Consider the following 19,904-nt stretch of genomic DNA (forward strand, 5'->3'; position numbering starts at 1 on the left):
TATAATATATTTATCCAATCATCAAATTGTACACTTTAAATATACATAATTCTTAATTGTCAAATACACCTCAATACAAAATTAGCAAGAGAGAACACTAACCCAAAGATGTGGAGGAGAGACTTGTCAAGAAGGAATATTGGTCAGTGGATTCTCCTGATGGGGCTGTATTTCAAAGAAGTAGAGACATGACTTATCCACTTACAATCTCTTAGAGATCAGTCAGAGGGCTGGTATTAGAAGACATGCTGCAAAAACATACACTAAACGTAACTGGCGAGAGTAAAGTTTTAATTTTATATTACTCTTTCAAAATAACAGAAAATTGTGTATGTTGGAACATGACATGTATAAGCCTGCTGCTTAAAGGAGTGAGGTTACAATAGACAGACTGGGAATTAGTTTCCTGCTGCTGCTGTAACAAAGTACTGCAAACTTGGTACTGTTACATTACAGTTCTGGAGGTCAGGAGTCCAAAATGGGATTGGCTAGGCTACAATTAAAGTGTTAGCATGGTTGTGTTCTTTTGGAATTTCAGAGAGAATGTTTCCTTGCCTTTTCCACTTTCTGAAGGCAGACCGTATTTCTTGGCTTATGGTTCCTTCTTTCATCTTCAAAACCAGAAGCATAGCATCTTCCTATCTGACTTTCCTTCTTGCTTCTTTCTTTTACAAGGATGTGATTATATTGGGTGTACACAGTCTACACAAGTAATCCATTATAATCTCCCCATTTCAAAAACCTTAACTTCATCACAAAGTCCTTTTTACCATCCGAGGTAATATATTCACAGATTCCCAGCATTAGGATGATTAAAACATGGACATCATTGGGGGCTATTACTCTACTTATAAAAGTCTGATTTTTTTTTTTTTTTTTTTGGTCTGGTGACAACTCTCTCAGGAACAGCTCTCCTTCCTCTGGAAATAGCTCTCTTTTCAGTCCATTCACATGGACACTAAGGGGACTCTCATGTTCTTATGTGACCTTGTTCCTCCATTACTGTTCTTTGATACATATTGGGTACTCTATCCAAGCTGAGACACTCCCTTGGCATCTAGAAAGTCCAATGAGTCTTTCAATGCTGAAGCAGTCAGACATAAACCTGAGTTTTATCAGGAGCCATATTTTTGCCACATGTGCAGTTTGTTAGTTTGGAATAAGAGGTTTTTGAGCAGAAGGAGGCTGATTAGGTGTTTAGGACTCCATTCTTACACTGCCAAGGGCCTTGGTTGGATCCCTGGTTGGGGAACGAAGATCACACAAGCCACATGGTATGGCCAAAAACAACAACCACAGCAGCAACAAACAAGAGAAGGAAGCTGAGTTGAGGCCTGGGGGTCATCCTGCACTGCTCGCACTCTTGTTCCTTTGCTTTCTGAGGTCAGCCTGCATTACGTGCAAGCTCATTTATTAATTTGGTTGATCAACTCTTTCATGAGGAACTAGATTTTCTATCCAACCAAATCCCCCTTTCTGTTTAGCTTATTTTGAGTTGAGTTTCTTTGTAATCTACATATTCCTTATTAATTCAGGAGCTTGAGTAAGTGAGGTCTTTTAGAATGCAGGAGGGGCTTGCTTGTAAGATGATGAAGAGTCACTGAAGAGATTTCTTTTTAGTCAAAAAAATCAGATATCTGTGTACACATTTCTAATTTGCTTTTGCTAAGGGTAAAAATAAGAATTCTTTCTTGCAGTCTAACCCTATGACCCCTAGATCTTTGCTTCTGTCTTTCCAGTACAAATATAGGACAAATTTCCTTAAATGTTTTATGAAGATCTTTCCTTTTGTGAGTAAACTTTGATGGATTAATACACATATAGCACATTAATAAGGTTCTTGTTTTTTAGGATCTAGTCATGAATTTATTGCTTCTCTTCTTCCCCAAAATCTCTTCAGAGGTAAAATAGATTCCTTTTCCCAATTCTCTCTTCTTAAAGATGTCTGAGCCTTGGTGATTATATAGCTTATTTTATAATAAGATAGAAGAAAATTGTTCTATTCTGAGTAAAAGGAGATTTAGTTTCTTTGAGTATTATTTTTAAAATATTATATATTTATGTACCTTAAACTAGCAACAGCCTGCAGAGAAGGAAATGGCACCCCACTCCGTACTCTTGCCTGGAAAATCCCATGGATGGTGGAGCCTGGTGGGCTGCAGTCCATGGGGTCGCTAAGAGTCGGAAACAACTGAACGACTTCACTTTCACTTTTTACTTTCATGCAAAGGAGAAGGAAATGGCAACCCACTCCAGTGTTCTTGCATGGAGAATCACAGGGACGGCGGAGCCTGGTGGGCTGCCGTCTCTGGGGTCGCAGAGAGTCGGACATGACTGAAGCGACTTAGCAGCAGCAGCAGCAGCAGCAGCAACAGCCTGGCATACGTGCTCTGGACCCCATAAAGTCTTTATTAAGCCCAGTGAAATACATCAGGAATCATCAGATGGCCTTAAATGCTTATATGTATATGATATTTAGTAACATAAGTTTTAAACATATGCTTCCCCCCGCCTGCAGAAACAGAAATTTGCATTATTATGTGCACAAATATCACTGTCTCCACTGACTCACTCAGAAGAACCTATTTGCAGGGTAGGAACGAGACGCAAGCACAGAGAACAGTACTGCAGACATGGGTGAGCGGAGGAGAAGGTGGAACGAATTGAGAGTAGTATTGACACATATACACTACCGAGTGTGAAGCAGCTAGCTAGTGGAATGCTGCCATACAGTCTAGGGAGCTCCATTCAGTAGCCTGTGATGACCGAGAGGGGTAGGAAGCTCAAGAGAGATGGTATATTTATGCATATACACATACACATACATACATATAGCTGATTTGCATTGTTGCATAGCAGAAACAGACACAGCAGTGTAAAGCAAGTATACTCCAATATATAATATATATATTATATAATAGATACAATATACTATATATATATAATAAATAACAAAGCAAACAAATAAATTCTCCTCATTGTATTAGCTCATCTATTAATTTTTTAAATATTTGGTAAGGACATACTATGTACTGAATCCTGGGGGTTATCCTATGAGTGATTTACAGTTGCTCTCACTGTGGAATTTATGATTGAACTGGGCAGGCAAAGAAGGAAACAGGTGCTAGAGATAATTAAATACAGGTTCTTTGAAAGATTTAAAAATTATAGAGAGCTTTAGAAGAAGAAGGGGAGGCAATACTTTGTTGTTGTTGAGCTGAGGGTCAAGGATCAAAGGAAGACTGGGAAAAACAGATGCAACAAATGTAAAACTTCATCTTGCTTTGTAGAGAGCAAATATTCCAATAGTTACCTGCATGAAAACAAGGTGAGATCACTCCCACAGACCCAGTACCTGAGAATTCCTCTGGTTCTTGGACTTATGTTTAGTTTTCTACTTTATCTTATTTTCTTATCATTTGGAATGATTTAGTATGTCTATGTGTGTGTGTGGGGGGTGTTGTATAATCAGACAACTGTGGCAAGTTTTTGAACCATTTCAATCAATGATAAGGTGGCCTGTAAAGAGAAGTAATACTTGCTCTGGGATTTTTGGAAAGTTACTAAATGTTTCTGCTCTCATTCCCCTCACAGGTCCATAAGAGAATTAGTTGCCTCTGTTTATATTCAAGGACACTTAGCTCCAAGAGGACTTATCTTTCAATTTCTGGCAGTATTTCCTGCACAAAACCCATCTCAAAATCTGGCCCTAAAAAAGAGAGGAATGGAATTGCACAAGCAGGAAGCGTATGTCCTTTTCTCATTCCACTGCATTTTGGAGAGTTGCAAAAAGGAAGGTAATAAAAACAAAGTTTGTTTATCAGTTGGATCATAGGAAAAAGCAAGAGAATTCCAGAAAAAAAAATCTACTTCTGCTTCTTCGCTATGCTAAAGCCTTTGACTATGTGAATCACAACAAACTGTGGAAACTTCTTAAAGAGATGGGAATACTAGACCACCTTACCTGCCTCCTGAGAAATCTGTAGGCATGTTAAGAAGCAACAGTTAGAACCGGACAAGCAACAATGGACTGGTTCATAATTGGGAAAGAAGTATGTCAAGGCTCTATACTGTCAACATACTTATTTAATTTATATGCAGAGTACATCATGCGAAATGCCGGGCTGGATGAAGCGCAAGCTGAAATCAAGGTTGCTGGGAGAAATATCAATAACCTCAGATATACAGATCACACCACCCTTATGGCAGAAAATGAAGAGGAACTAAAGAGCCTCCTGATGAAGGTGAAAAAGGAGAGTGAAATGCTGGCTTATAACTCAGCATTCAAAAAAACTAAGATCATGGCATCTGGTCCCATCACCTCATGGCAAATAGATGGGGAAACAATGGAAACAGTGAGGAAGTTGCTAGTTATGAGTCTTTACATTTAGGGAAGTCAATACCTAAGGCTTTCCTATAATGTATTCATAGTACATTTCTAGTTCCTCTCATCCAAATCCAATTTACCATGCCGGAGTCATTTTGCTAAAGTTAACCAAAGGCCAATGTTTTCACACCATAGAGGAAAGAGTTTTACAAACTCTTTACCTAAAGGTAGAAGGTGATTGAGTAATTCCTCTAAGGCCACACCTCTGGGAATTAGGAAACAGTGAGTTATCAAGGTCTGAACTGAGGTCTTGGAGAAGGAAATGGCAACCCACTCCAGTATTCTTGCCTAGAGAATCCTGTGGACAGCAGAGCCTGGTGGGCTGCCATCTATGGGCATGATTGAAGTGACTTAGCAGCAGCAACAGCAGAACTGAGGTCTATTTACTCCTACAAGTCAATCTCTTTCAACTCTTAGAGTGTCTTCCAGTAGCAAAGGATTTCTCTGTAAAAGGCAGCAATAACTGAAAGCAGAACAGACATAAACTTAGGAGTCATGAAAAAGACTAGGGTAATTCTCCTCTGAAACAGCGGAGAATGAGGGAAAGAGAGATTAATTTATAGATTATTAAGAATTGACAGTGTTATTTTCAAGATTTATGACTTGTAGAGTGACAGGCATCAAAACATCCTAGAATCAGTTTTATTGACGGGTAGAATAATCTCTCAGTGTAATGCACTTATTTCTAATTAACTCGTGAAAGTTAATTTCTCCAATAGAGGAGTAAGTGGCACTAACTTAAAATTAGAAGTTATAGACCTCATTACATAAACAGTAGTTCAACAGTTGCAATTTTCTGGTTTCTTTCCTATGTGAATGAATACCACATCCCTTCACATTTCTTGTGTAAATATTTGGTAATAAACTACCTCACAAGAGAGATTCTTTAGATGTTCAACATGATTTACAACATCACTGAACAAAATAAAATATTTGAGCTCACTCAATTCATTTAGCTTAGTGTCAAGTAGAAAGGAAGCATATGTATATAAAATTTTCCCTAAAAGTGGCAATATATGATATAGTCATCTTTGAGCTAGTGTAGTGGAGTCTGTCCACTCAGGAGAGCAAGAATTTATTTTGTCAGATTCAGTACTTTTCTAGCCACTGAGATGGAACACACTATACAGGTACTATTACAACTGTCTTGTAATTGTGGATTGTGGATTGCCCAAAGTGCTCATGCTTTTTTCTGTATATTGTTATCTCAGTGGAGTTCCAACTGAGGAAATTAAACGTATGTAGCGGCTTAATGGGAAGCAGAGGTGTTTAAAAATGCTGAAATGGGCATATTCAAACATGGTTTGGTTTAAAATAAAACTGCGGCAGTTTTCAAAATGGAATTCTTACTCTATTAAAATGCAAATAAACAATGTCTTTTTTTCTGCCTTCCTTCCAGACTTTTCAGACTAGTTATAAAATACCTTTGAAATACACTGTCTTTTCATTGTTGGCACATGAACTTCTTGTGCTAAATTTTAATAACAAATTATTGTAAATTCCCTGGAAGCCCAGTGGTTAGGACTCTATGGTCTCATTTCTGAGGGCCTGGGTTCAACCCCTGGTTGGGGAACTAAAATCCCACAAACCATGCGGTTTGGCAACAACAACAACAAATTATTAAACTACCATCTTTCTTTTGTTATTTGTGCAGGAAATTGGTCAGATAAAACTTAAAAACTGATTTTTTAAAACTACAAATACATAGAAGAGATTCCTAGAAGAAATATAAACTGATGAGGGAGAAAGAAGGGAAGCCTCTGAAGCCTGAAATAGTAGCTTCCTCTGAGAATCAGATAGTACGCAGGCTGTTGGATTAGGCTTTGAGGTGATTTCTTTCTGTATTTTAGTCGATCTCAACTCTCCAAAATTAAATGAAGAAGAGAAACTTTTCTTTGCTGATTGTACAACTGCCTTGATGTAAGGAGCTAACATTAATTTCCTGCCTACAGCATCCATCTCAGATGGGTATTTTCTCTCCCTCCCTTCTCCCCTCCTCTTCCTCTCCCTCCTTCCACGTTTCTCTTTGCATTTTCTACCATGCTCTCATTAAAAGATCCAGACTGCATTCTTTAAGGGATAGGCAAGGTTCTTCAGTTTCTCTTTGTTACTGAAGTTGAAAAGACAATAGATCATTTCAGTCCTTACACTGAATGTCACTGGGAAATTTAGATGCCTCACATTTTCCAGAAGGAAATTGCTATAAAAACAACAAAACTTTGTCTTGTTACTTTTGTCTGCCTCTCTTAGTTACTTTATATCCAGTCTAAAGCTAGTCAGTCAGTTCAGTCACTCAGACGTGTCTGACTCTTTGCAACCCCATGAATTGCAGCACGCCAGGCCTCCCTGTCCATTACCAACTCCCGGAGTTCACTCAAACTCACGTCCTCTGTCGTCTCCTTCTCCTCCTGCCCCCAATCCCTCCCAGCATCAGAGTCTTTTCCAATGAGTCAATTCTTTGCATGAGGTGGCCAAAGTACTGGAGTTTCATCTTTAGCATCATTCCTTCCAAAGAACACCCAGGACCGATCTCCTTTAGAATGGACTGGTTGGATCTACTTGTAGTCCAAGGGACTCTCAAGAATCTTCTCCAGTACCACAGTTCAAAAGCATCAATTCTTTGGCGCTCAGCTTTCTTCACAGTCCAACTCTCACATCCATACAAGACCACTGGAAAAACCATAGCCTTGACTTGACTAGACTGGACCTTCGTTGGCAAAGTAATGTCTCTGCTTTTGAATATGCTATCTAGGTTGGTCATAACTTTCCTTCCAAGGAGTAAGCATCTTTTAATTTCATGGCTGTAGTCACCATCTGCAGTGATTTTGGAGCCCCCCAAAATAAAGTCTGACACTGTTTCCACTGTTTTCCCATCTATTTCCCATGAAGTGATGGGATCGGATGCCATGATCTTAGTTTTCTGAATGTTGAGCTTTAAGCCAACTTTTTCACTCTCCTCTTTCACTTTCATCAAGAGTCTTTTTAGTTCTTCTTCACTTTCTGCCATAAGCTAAATGAGGACCTTTTCTAGCTCAGACAGTAAAGAATCTGTGGGAGACATGGGTTTGATCCCTGGGTCAGAAAGATCCCCTGGAGAAGGGAATGGCTACCCACTCCAGTTTTATTGCCTGGAGAATCCCATGGACAGATGAGACCAGCAGGCTACAGTCCCTGGGATTGCAAAGAATTGGATGTGTCTGAGTAAATGTGTATGGGTTTTTCTCTCTCTCTCAGTCTCTTCTCTTACCAAAGCCTTGCTCCTAGAAAGAACTGGAGAAAAACCTTGTCCTGACATGTATTCAGTATTACATTTATCCATTGTATCTGCTGTCTATTACTGTGTAACGAACTACCCCACAGCTTAAAGACACAAAACAAACAGTTTTCTTATGCTCACAGGTTCTGTGAATCAGTTTAGAAAGGTCATAGTGGGGCTAGTTTGTCCCTATGATATTTGGGTCACAACTGGGAAGACCCAAGTGGCTGTGAATGACTTGAATGACTTGAATGACTGGAGGCTGGAATTATCTAGAGAGTTCTTCATTAATATGTGTCTGGAAGATTCTTCTGGTGCCTGGGATTTCTTCATGGCATAAAGACTTCAAGATAGTCAGATACGGAGCTTGAGATTCCAAAAGCAATTGTTCCAATAAAAATAAGGAAAACTCTGCATGGTTTTATATGAACTATCCTCAGAAGTCATATGGTGCTGTGTCCATCATATTCTGTGGTTATAGCAGTCACAACTCCACCCAGATTTAAAAGAAAGGGGCAGACCTCTATTTCTTGATGGTCACAGTACTGAAGACTTTTTGTTCATATTCTAAAACTACTATACTCTTACTTTAAGGGTATATTTATTTCTTTTGGCTGTTCTTCTTTGTTCAGATCGGCTCACCTCTTCCTAGCAACCAGGCAAGGCGTGAATGTAAGTCAAAAAACACCCACATTAAATTTTGTTCAGAATCATCTATTCTGTCAACTTCCATCCGATTTTCTTTGAGTCAACTTTGAGTTTCTTGACTTCATCTCCCTCTCTACTACTTAGAATATTAAAAGGAAGATCTTTAAGCAGCAGCTTGAAGATATATGCTCCTGGTTGTCTGCCACACTAGTTCAGTTCTTATATCTTTCCTATGGATCCAGCCAGATGTGGCTGAACTGACAAAACCCCATCATTTAGGGTCTTGCTCTAGCGCCTTTGCCTCTTTGAAATGGTAACCTTACAGAGTTGCTGCTGCTGCTGCTAAGTCGCTTCAGTCGTGTCCGACTCTGTGCGACCCCAAAGACGGCAGCCCACCAGGCTCCCCCATCCCTGGGATTCTCCAGGCAAGAACACTGGAATGGGTTGCCATTTCTTTCTCCAATACATGAAAGTGAAAGTGAAGTCGCTCAGTAATGTCGACTCTTAGTGACCCCATGGACTGCAGCCTACCAGGCTCCTCCGTCCATGGGATTTTCCAGGCAAGAGTACTAGAGTGGGGTGCCATTGCCTTCTCCAACCTTACAGAATTAGTTCTAATAAAATCTAAAAAAAAATAAATGCACAGTTACTTTGTAAAGCAAAAGGAATATTACAAACTTAAGTTATTATGAGTAGCCAGGTATTTTTGCAAACTGTGTTCCTAATATATCCTCTGTGAAGATATGGTTTATATCAATTGTGGGGAAATCTCTGTTACTTTTTAGACTGAACAGTGATTGATTTTGTGCATATTGCAACTAATGTTGATTTAGTAATTTGATGACTATAGAGGAGAAGGACGAATGGCAAAGAATGTAATGTTATCTTTTACTGTTTACACCAACTTTTGGCCTAATTAGGTAAAAGGAAAAAAATACATGGTCATGAAATTTTGGAAATAATATGGCATTTCAATATTATTTCCATGGAGAGTCGTATTTGGTAAAGCAGCAAGAAGTAATTTTAATGAGAATACACCACATAAATATCATGAATCTTGGAATATCACTGATCTATAAAGTGACTAAATTTTTCAAAATAAAAACCAGGACACATGTGCTGACAATGAAATATAATATTTAACTCTGCAATTGAGCTGGAAAATTTGGGTTGTATGGTCTACATAACTATGTAGAAGCATCACATAATTGTTTAAATATATCTTCAGGCATAATTCAGGCAAAGCTAAATTTATTATGCAGCTATATTGATCCTGAGCATAGCTAGTGATTAATAATAATACTTAACCATATTCAGCAGCTCTTTTTGAAGGTTCAAAATTATTCCAGCAAAATGCTATTAGTTTCTATTATCTTGGTGGTATATGGCAAGAATGATTACACTTGACTATATAAAGTAGTGGAGAAGGCAATGGCACCCCATTCCAGTACTCTTGCCTGGAAAATCCCATGGACGGAGGAGCCTGGTGGGCTGCAGTCCATGGGGTTGCTAAGAGTTGGACACGATTGAGCGACTTCACTTTCACTTTTCACTTTCATGCATTGGAGAAGGAAATGGCAACCCTCTCCAGTGTTCTTGCCTGGAGAATCCCAGGGACAGAGGAGCCTGGTGGGAGGTCGTCTATGGGGTCGCACAGAGTCGGACACGACTGAAGTGACTTAGCATAGCATAGCATAGAAGGTAGACATGCAGAGACGTGCTGTACATTTTTTTAACCATATATGAGAAATTTGGAGCAAAAACATATGCTAAGGTTTTGTTTCTTTTTTAGTTCAAGTCTAAAATCTGTGCTTCCTTTTAAAATACTAGTCCAGCAAATATTTTTACTCTTTTATTACATCATTTCAAGGAGGAGAGAATAGTTCTACCCTAGGGTGTTCTCAACTTTGCAGGATCCTATTTGTGAGCAGAAATAATGCAGCTCTTAATCCTGTTTTTCTATCATCAGTAAATGTAACACATTACTGTATTTTTATGTTCTTATATGTTGAAAGATACTTATGAAACTTAAGTAGGACATAATAGAAATATTCAATATATTTTCCTGTGAACTATCCATTGGTTCTAGCTAGATATTTCTTGGACCAACTGACCAGATTGCCAACTGGATTGATAAACTGGCCATTCTGGCTATTCATCCTATGCTGGATCACAGTCCATTTATTTGGCCATATATGAACATACAGTAATAGTAAAACAAGTAATACTTGTTTTGACAGAGTTGCAGATTTCTTGCTAAAGTTCAAATTGTCAAGTGTAGCTTAATATTAACCAGTGGTTCAAGAAAAAGAAGAAAATGTTTAAAATGCAATACGATAAGTAGGGTGATTGTTCCTTTATTATTTTTGTTCCTTTAACAGATAAAGAAACAATCACAGACGTCACAGAATGATATGTACTCCATGAGGTATTCTCAGGAGGGCTGAAGTGCTGTGCTTAGGGACCTGCCCATCAGTCTACATGTCAAGACTTAGAGGAAAACAAAGGATGAAGTTGTTGCATAGAGAGTGGTTTAATTTTTTTCTTGAATTAGGATTCAGAATTGTTTTTGCATAACCCTGGGGAGAGGCTGTGTGGATTCCTTCTCTTTCACAGAGCTAAATATTGAATGGAAGCTTATAAGTGTGTGTGGTTTGAGGATGTCAATTGTCTATATATGGGGAGTACAACACCTGGTAACAAGGAAGAGAAGATAAATTCAATAAAAAAACTGAATTTTCTTAAGATTTAAAAATTATTTTAAATATTTGATATATTATAAAGTGGTCAAGATACAAGTATTTTTTAGAAGTAAATTATGTTATAAATTTATATAAAATAAACTATAAATTCATATAAAATATATGAATGAATCATATTTAAATTACTTGAAAATTAATATTATATGGATTAAGAACATAAAAATTACAGATATATTTATTTTTCAATTATAGCTTTGAGCCTGAATTAATTGACTGATTATAGCTGATGTGTTTTAATTATATTTACTTCTAACCCTTTGGCATCTGCTTCTATTTTAAGATCAATCCTATTTAAGATGTTAAACTCGGAGTTTTTTTTAATAATAGTTTTTGCATAAGTATGTGCTGCTGGTAATGGTAGCATGTGATTTTGATATTTCTATAGGAAAAAGAAACAAGATATGAAAGGAGTAATATGAAAATATAAATTACTTACAAGAAAAGATGTTTATTAAGCAGTCATGCTGAGGATCTAAAACAAGGATATTTGATGAATTGTCACCATCTCTTTTTATATCTTTAATCAATACTCTATTAACTAGTGTTACCTTTTATATATTAAATTTAAGTCAATCAACTTTATTTTGCATTTCATTTTCACCTTCATTAGCCAGAAAATAACACTATTTGCTTTTTGTAGATGAAGTTTTTTATGCATAGTCTACATAAAATCCTCATTAATCACATATGTGTTTCATGTTATAAAAACTCATCAAAATAATAAATGGAATAATTGGAGCCTTTTCAATTTTCCCTTTCAATTCAGCAGAATGGGCCAAAGAGCCCAGAGCACTGTGTTCTGCATTTTTCATTTGCATCAAGTAATAGCCTCTACAGAAGAACTTCACAGTCTGTCTTTCTATTAACATTCCCTACAATTTCAATTCTTTATCAGGCAGTATGTGAATGAATAGGCAGAGAGTGACACATGTTCTCATCACTCAGCTAGGTAACCAGGGCACGTTTCTGTCTCACAGCTTGTATATGTTTTAAGAAAAGAAAATAATGGGGAATCAGTGATTTAAATTTCTGATATTTTTGAATATTGCTGCCTATCTACGACAATTTAAATTCACTTTTCCACATGATGTCACAATCTTATTCTCTATTCCTCTCCAAATCAAAGCCCACTATATAGTCAGAGGTGTGGAGTATTTTACATGATGGAAAAATATACTTTTGTGGGGCTGGTAAATTTACATGGGGTCTCAGGGGATTCATTATCTTGCTCAAAAATATATTTTTATATAAAATATAATAATATAGAACACATATATTTGTATTTACAAATATAGCTGTTTAATTTTTAAAAAAAGAAAATAATTAAGTCTCAGTGGTCTAATTTTAAAGAGCACCAAGCAAAACACCTTTTAGGAGTAAAATATAAATCATTTTGCACATCAATAAATGCTTTTCAGGATGACTATCTTGAATTTGGGATCAAAATGGAACAACCTGAGGTGAAGTTTAATAATTGAATATACTTTTAAAAAGTTAGTAAGATAATACAATAACTCTGTTTAGTCTGGAGAAATTTATAGGGCAAGTGTTCTGTTAATAGGTATTGATAATTCCAGGAACTAACTTTACAGAAAGATGGCACGTAGGCAGAAAGAGAAATCTTTCACTCATTAACAGTTCGGAGAAGGCACTGGTGATCTACTCCAGTACTCTTGCCTGGAAAATCCCATGGACAGAGGAGCCTAGTAGGCTGCAGTCCATGAGGTCACTAAGAGTTGGACACGACTGAGCGACTTCACTTTCACTTTTACTTTCATGCATTGGAGAAGGAAATTGCAACCCACTCCAGTATTCTTGCCTGGAGAATCCCAGGGATGGAGGAGTCTGATGGGCTGCCGTCTATGGGGTCACACAGAGTCGGACACGACTGAAGCAACTTAGCAGCAGCAGCGCAGCATTAGCTGTTATATGTTTAAATCATTCACTATGCTTCTTTGATATTTATATTTGTCAGAACATTTGGATGGGGTGTAACATGGGATGAAAAGAGACAGAGTGTTTCAAAAGAAGATAAACTCAGTTGACTCAGGGTTGAGATGTTATGCTCCAATTCTGCTGTCGTATTTATCTCCAGTAGGTTTGAGGGTACAGTACTGATAGGCTGCAGATTTCCCCTAGATACTTGTCTGCAGTAAAGATTATGCTGCCATCACAGTGCCACTGATGTAATATTTTAGTGACAGTCATTGCTTTTAAGACCCATAGTACTAACCATGGATTAGTAATGTTTTTCCATTCACTTATAATTTTATTTAATTAAAAAACAGAATAGATGAATAGCTAAACTTAGCAATATTAATTAGCACTGCTGAAACCCTGTTAAAAAGAATACACCTACTCCCAATTTAATGCCCTTAATTTGTTTTCCCCCAACAGAGTGTAAGGCAAAAAAGGCTTTTCTTGAAATAACTCTTACCATAAAGCACATTCTGTTGAAAAGTACAGCGCTGTTTATAGCAAAATTCAGACCTGAAAAGCAAGCCTTCCCTCACCATATCAGATACAGAGAAAGTGAATATTCTGGCCACTGCTCTTTCTTACTTTCTCACTCTCTTTTTGCTGACCTTTTCTGAATTACTTCTGAAGATGATGCTTCTCTGAGCTCTCTCCGAAGCACTTTAGCTTTTCTAAAATCTCTTTTGAAACAATTTTCATGGAAGATGGGGAAAAAAATTGAGATATAGCACCTCACAGACAGACAACCTCATGTATGTTTACATGCTTAAGCATAACGTAAAGAAGGCAACGTGTGGTGGTTGGTGTTGAGTACTAGCACCACTGGCAATTCCTTTGCAGAGAGACCGAGGCTGGCTGAGCAGAGGAGTGAATATCTTGGTTGGATTCAGAACTAAGGTATTCTTTCTGCTTTATTATTGAGAAGAGAATTGTTAAATGGATGCAATTATTCCACAGTGCTATTCCAAAAATATCAATGCTTTCTGAAGAAAAAGAAATTTATAGAGATAAATGCCTAGGTACAACTAGACAACTTTTTTTTTTCACTAATAATTGCCTTTCGTTGTCTTAAATAGGCATTTCACATTCTTGGTAGAGATAGTAAAGTGAACATTCACATTCACCTTTATTCTCTGTAAAAAAATCCCTTTCAAAATAGCAAAAGGATTTATAACAAGATATAAATAGCAAAATAGCAAAAGGATTTATAAACGAGATAATAAACCACTTTTGCTGAGAGCACTGGAACCTGGAAAATTGAGGGTAAGTGATTATTAACTGACCAGCTCAGAGAATGTGATTTGTAAGCCAGTGACAATAAAATCTAAGAAAGGACTTAAATGATGAAATTTGCTTTAAGAGAAAGTTGGTTACCCAGGTCTTCCCTAATTTAGTTCATCCCTAACAGACCGAACATGGGAGTTCATTCTCCAGAAATCACAAAACAGAGTGATGGGTAGAAATACCTTAAAGAAAAGCTTAAGTAAACATTTACACTGAAGGTTGAAAGACATCACCATCTTTTCTTATCTAACAAGCAGGTATGTACTCTTCAGACAGGGGATCTGACAAGCCCAAGATATGAACATAGTGATATCCAGGGCTCCCCCATCAAATGGCCTATGGTGAAGATTGCAAATGGAAAGACCCTTAGCAGGCATAGAGTTTTCAGTCATCTCTGTGTGTGGGGGGTGTGTGTGTGTGTGTGTGTTCTTTGTCGTGTCTGACTCTTTGCAACCCTTTGGACTGTAGCCCACAAGGCTCCTCTGTCCATGGGGTTTTTCAGGCAAGAATACTGGAGTGGGTTGCCAGTTCCTTCTCCAGGGGATCTTCTTGATCCAGGAATCGAACTCGTGTCTTCTGTGTCTCCTGCACCGCAGGCAGATTCTTTATCTGCTGTCATCTCTTTGGTACTCTAGAAATAGATCTGTGCATACATTGGACATCACAAAATATCTAAAGTAATGTATGAATAGCAAAATCTAAAACTAACAAATGGGGAAAAAATGATCAGCTTCTCATTTAACATGGCATTTATAGAGTTCACTTTATGTCAACCATTGTTATGAGTACTTTATAACTATTCAGTTCAGTTCAGTTCAGTCACTCAGTCATGTCCAACTCTTTGCAACCTCATGGACTACAGCATGCCAGGCTTCCCTGTTCATCATCAATTCCCAGAGCTTACTCAAACTCATTTCCATTGAGCCGGTGATGGAACTCTCATCCTCTGTCATCCCCTTCTCCTCCACCCTTCAATCTTTCCCAGCATCAGGGTCTTTTCAAATGAGTCAGTTCTTTGCATCAGGTGGCCAAAGTATTGGAGTTTCAGCTTTAGCATCAGTGCTTCCAATGAGTATTCAGGACTTATTTCCTTGAGGATGGACTGGTTGAATCTCCTTGCAGTCCAAGGAACTCTCAACAGTCTTCTCCAACACTACAGTTTAAAAGCATCAATTCTTCAGTGCTCAGCTTTCTTCAAAGTCCAACTCTCATGTCCATACATGACTACTGGAAAAACCACAGCTTTGACTAGACGGACCTTTGTTGGCAAAATGATGTTTCTGCTTTTTAATATGTTGTCTAGGTTGGTCATAATTTTCCTCCAAGGAGTAAACGTCTTTTAATTTCATAGCTTCAGTCACCATCTGCAGTGATTTTGGAGCCCCCCAAAATAAAGTCTGTCACCATTTCCACTGTTTTCCCATCTATTTGCAATGAAGTGATGGGACCAGATGTCATGATCTTAGTTTTTTGAATGTTGAATTTTATGCCAACTTTTTCATTCTCTTTCAATTTCATCAAGAGTCTTTTTAGTTCTTCTTTGCTTTCTGCCATAAGGGTGGTGTCATCTGCATATCTGAGGTTATTAATATTTTTCCTGTCAATCTGGATTCCAGCTTGTGCTTCATCCAGTCCAGCATTTACCATGATGTACTCTGCATATAAGTTAAATATGCAGGGTGACAATATATAGCCTTGAAGTACTCCTTTCCCAATTTTGAACCAGTCTGTGGTTCCATGTCCAGTTCTAACTTTGGTTCTTGACCTGAATACAGATTTCTCAGGAGGCAGATCAGGTGGCCTGGTATTCCCATCTCTTGAAGAATTTTCCACAGTTTATTGTGATCCACACAGTCAAATGCTTTGGCATAGTCAATAGAGCAGAAATAGATGTTTCTCTTGCTTTTTCAATGATCCAACAGATGTTGGCAATTTAATCTCTGGTTCCTCTGCCTTTTCTAAATATAGTTTGAACATATGGAAGTTCACAGTTCCTGTACTACTGAAGCCTGGGTTGGAGAGTTTTGAGCATTACTTTGCTAGCGTGTGAGATGAGTGCAATTGTGTGGTAATGAGCATTCTTTGGCATTGCCTTTCTTTGGGATTAGAATGAAAACTGAAATTTTCCAGTCCTGTGGCCACTGCTGATTTTTCCAGATTTGCTGGCATATTGAGTGCAGCACTTTCATAGTATCATCTTTTAGGATTTGAAAGAGCTCAACTGGAATTCGATCATCTCCACTAGCTTTGTTCGTAGTTATGCTTCCTAAGGCCCACTTGACTTCCCATTCCAGGATGTCTGGCTCTAGGTGAGTGATCACATCATGTGGTTATCTGGGTCATGAAGATCTTTTTTGTATAGTTCTTCTGTGTATTATAAGTATTATTTATTTAATATTTGGAACAACTCTATCATTTATAATATTGATAAAGAAACTGATATTAAAGGGTTAACTAACTTTCCCAAGGTCACATTAACTAATAAGCAGTGGGGTCTTGACTTGAATGCAGGCACTTAGTTACTGGAGTCTGTGCTAATAATCACTATATGACCTCTTGATTTAAAGTAAATATGGGCTTTTAAGGCAGAAGAAAATATTTATAATGTCTCTGATATTTGTAAAGCAACAAGAAAATGTACTACACTAATTAAATAAGAAAAACATGCCACAAAAAGGAACATCTAGTTGTAAAGTGAATTCTTAGTTATTATAAAAATAAAAAAAACAAGAATAAGAAGATAAGATTAGGAAAATCTCCTTTCCCTATTTTCTAAGTGATTTTTTGGAGATTTATCAAAGAGATAAAGATATGTAAAGCCAGAGAGAAAAGATAACATAATTATTGAACCAGTCCAGGTGATCCAAGATCACAACAGTGTGACTGCCAGAATGAAACAGAAAACAAACAACAGAAAATCATCAAAGAAGCAACTTAAGAAAAATACATAGAAATGAATATCATTTCCAAGACTGAGAGTCCCCCCTCCAAGTATATAGCATAGTGGATGAAAAAGTCATACTGTGCCACCTATCACTCTGAAATTTCCAAACGGTACAAAGAAGATGACCTGATATTTTCGCAATCAGAATGGTACTAGATAATCTTTATAGACACACTGGAAATTGGAAGGTAATAGAGCAATGGCTTAATAATTCTGATTGAAAAATATTTCCTATCTAGAATCTTTATTTCCAGATAGAGGAAAATATGAAATGAAAAACACAAGGCTCCAAAAAGAATAAAAGTGAAACAAATGCCTATAAATCAGAGAGACATTCCCAAGAAAACAACAGTGTATCAGATTCAAGGACAATCAGGCTAATGCAGGGCAAATGATTCCAGAAAAGATTTCTTTAAGAAAAATGAAAGTAATGCGATAACAAATTGTTTCAGTGTGTTGAGGTGAGGCTTGCACATCTCACTGTGTGCATGCTGCTGCTGCTGCTAAGTCGCTTCAGTCGTGTTCAACTCTGTGCGACCCCATAGACGGCAGCCCACCAGGCTCCCCCGTCCCTGGGATTCTCCAGGCAAGAACACTGGAGTGGGTTGCCATTTCCTTCTCCAATGCGTGAAAGTGAAAAGTGAAAGTGAAGTCTCTCAGTCATGTCCGACTCTTCACGACCCCATGGACTGTAACCCACCAGGCTCCTCCATCCATGGGATTTTCCAGGCAAGAGTACTGGAGTGGGGTGCCATTGTGTGCATGCTAGTTGTGTCCAACTCTACAGACACCACGGACTGTAGCCCATCAAGTTCCTCTATCCATGTGATATTCCAGGCAAGAATACTAGAGTAGGTTGTCGTGCCCTCCTCCAGGGGATCTTCCCCACCCAGTGACTGGACCCGTGTTTCTCACCTCTCCTGCACTGGCAGGAGGGTTCTTTACCACTAGTGCCACTGGGAAGCTCCACACATCACATTCGATTTAAGGAATTAAATCAGTGGTGACTACATAGAAAGCTAATCAGACGAGCAGAAAAAAATAATTACAGGGAAAACAAAACATTGTCCAGAAAAGCAAAAATAATTATGGTAAAGGACATAGTTCAGCAGTGACAACCATGCATCTAGTAAAGAAAAACAGAATATTTATCTTAACCAAATTCAGAGGTTAGAGGATTAAGACATGTGAATGTGTATGTGTAGTAGGCACCAGGAGGGCATTATCTGCTTACTTCATAGTGCCTTAAAATGGAAATAAAATTTACAAGTATCACTATGAGAAACTATTAGGGATAAGGAAATAAATACGAAAAGTTTTAGCTAAAAGTGAATCCTTTGGAAAGAGGAAATGGTGCACAAAATATTGCTTTATTTTTTTTAATCCTTGTAGAATTACTTGTTGCCTCATATGGTAAGTATATTTATCTTTGATAAAAATACTAACCAAATTAATTAAAAAGCTCTATTTTCATGCTGTGATGCCTAAAAGATGAGAATGTTTGAGTATTTTCATCATCAGTTTATAACAATAAGAAATCCCTAGGTATATCTGCTATTCAGTGACTTTTCTATTTTCTTGGAATTAATGTAGCTATTTCTTGCAATTAATGTAGCTATTTCTTGCAATTTATTGTCAAAATCTTTCTCAGAGTTTAAAGAGGTCTCTGGAGCTTTAGGTTTGAAGTGTCAGAAGGTTTTGCAGTTTCTTGTAGCTGGACCCATACCTACTTCGGCTTGAAGAATAGCTCGTTACTATTTTCTTTGACATGTGGATGCTCTAATTCCAGTTCTCTTGTCTTTGACTTTATTTTTCCTTTTGTATAGTTAAGTGACCAGAATTGGCAGTATTTTAAGGTGCTGATGAAAGTTTGGGTTTCCCTTAAATGGAAAGAAATCTCACTTTCTTTTCTAGCTCTCTGCAAGAATTTTCCTTCTCTATAGATCAAGATTTTAACAGGGTTTTGTATGAACAAAAACTTAATTTATTTCCATACCAAATGAAATTCTTACCATTTTCTTTTGACAGTGCTGAGAATGACAAACGATTTACCTTTCAGAAACAAACCTTTGAAAGAACAAAGTAGCTTCTTCTTCTTTTTTTCTTTTTTGCTCTTAAGAGCTATATAAGATTATTAAAATGTTAGAAAAATAGCCTATTTCTAATCCCAGCCATTTAACATGAATTTTAGTTTTACAGATTAACTTCTGAACTTTATGTTTTCTGTAACTACAAGTCACAGTGTCAATTCCTCTCTTTGTTCATTTTTATTTTTATTCTTTTCCCATTAATACCAGAAACTGTATTTCTCCATGGTCTTCAAAATTATGATTCTAACGCATGGCATATTTCTTACAGGATTTATGTTATGTGCTACTCAGAGAATACAGGGAGCATGTCTGTGTGTGTTTAGATATGTAGCTAGCATTTGACAGCCCTGCCATGAGCTTCTTTTTATCTATTGATTTTTTCCTTCCATTCAGTTATCTTTATGATGAATTTACAGAGGTGACATTCCTGAGACAAAATGAACATTTTTGGTTCTTGCTATATATTGTTATGGGTGCATGCTCAGTCATGTCTGACTCTTTGCGACCCCATGGACTGTAGCCCACCAGGCTTCTCTGTCCATGGAATTTTGCAGGC

The sequence above is a fragment of the Bos javanicus genome, chromosome 5, assembly GCF_032452875.1.
Source record: "Bos javanicus breed banteng chromosome 5, ARS-OSU_banteng_1.0, whole genome shotgun sequence".
NCBI classification, from domain to species: Eukaryota; Metazoa; Chordata; class Mammalia; order Artiodactyla; family Bovidae; genus Bos; species Bos javanicus.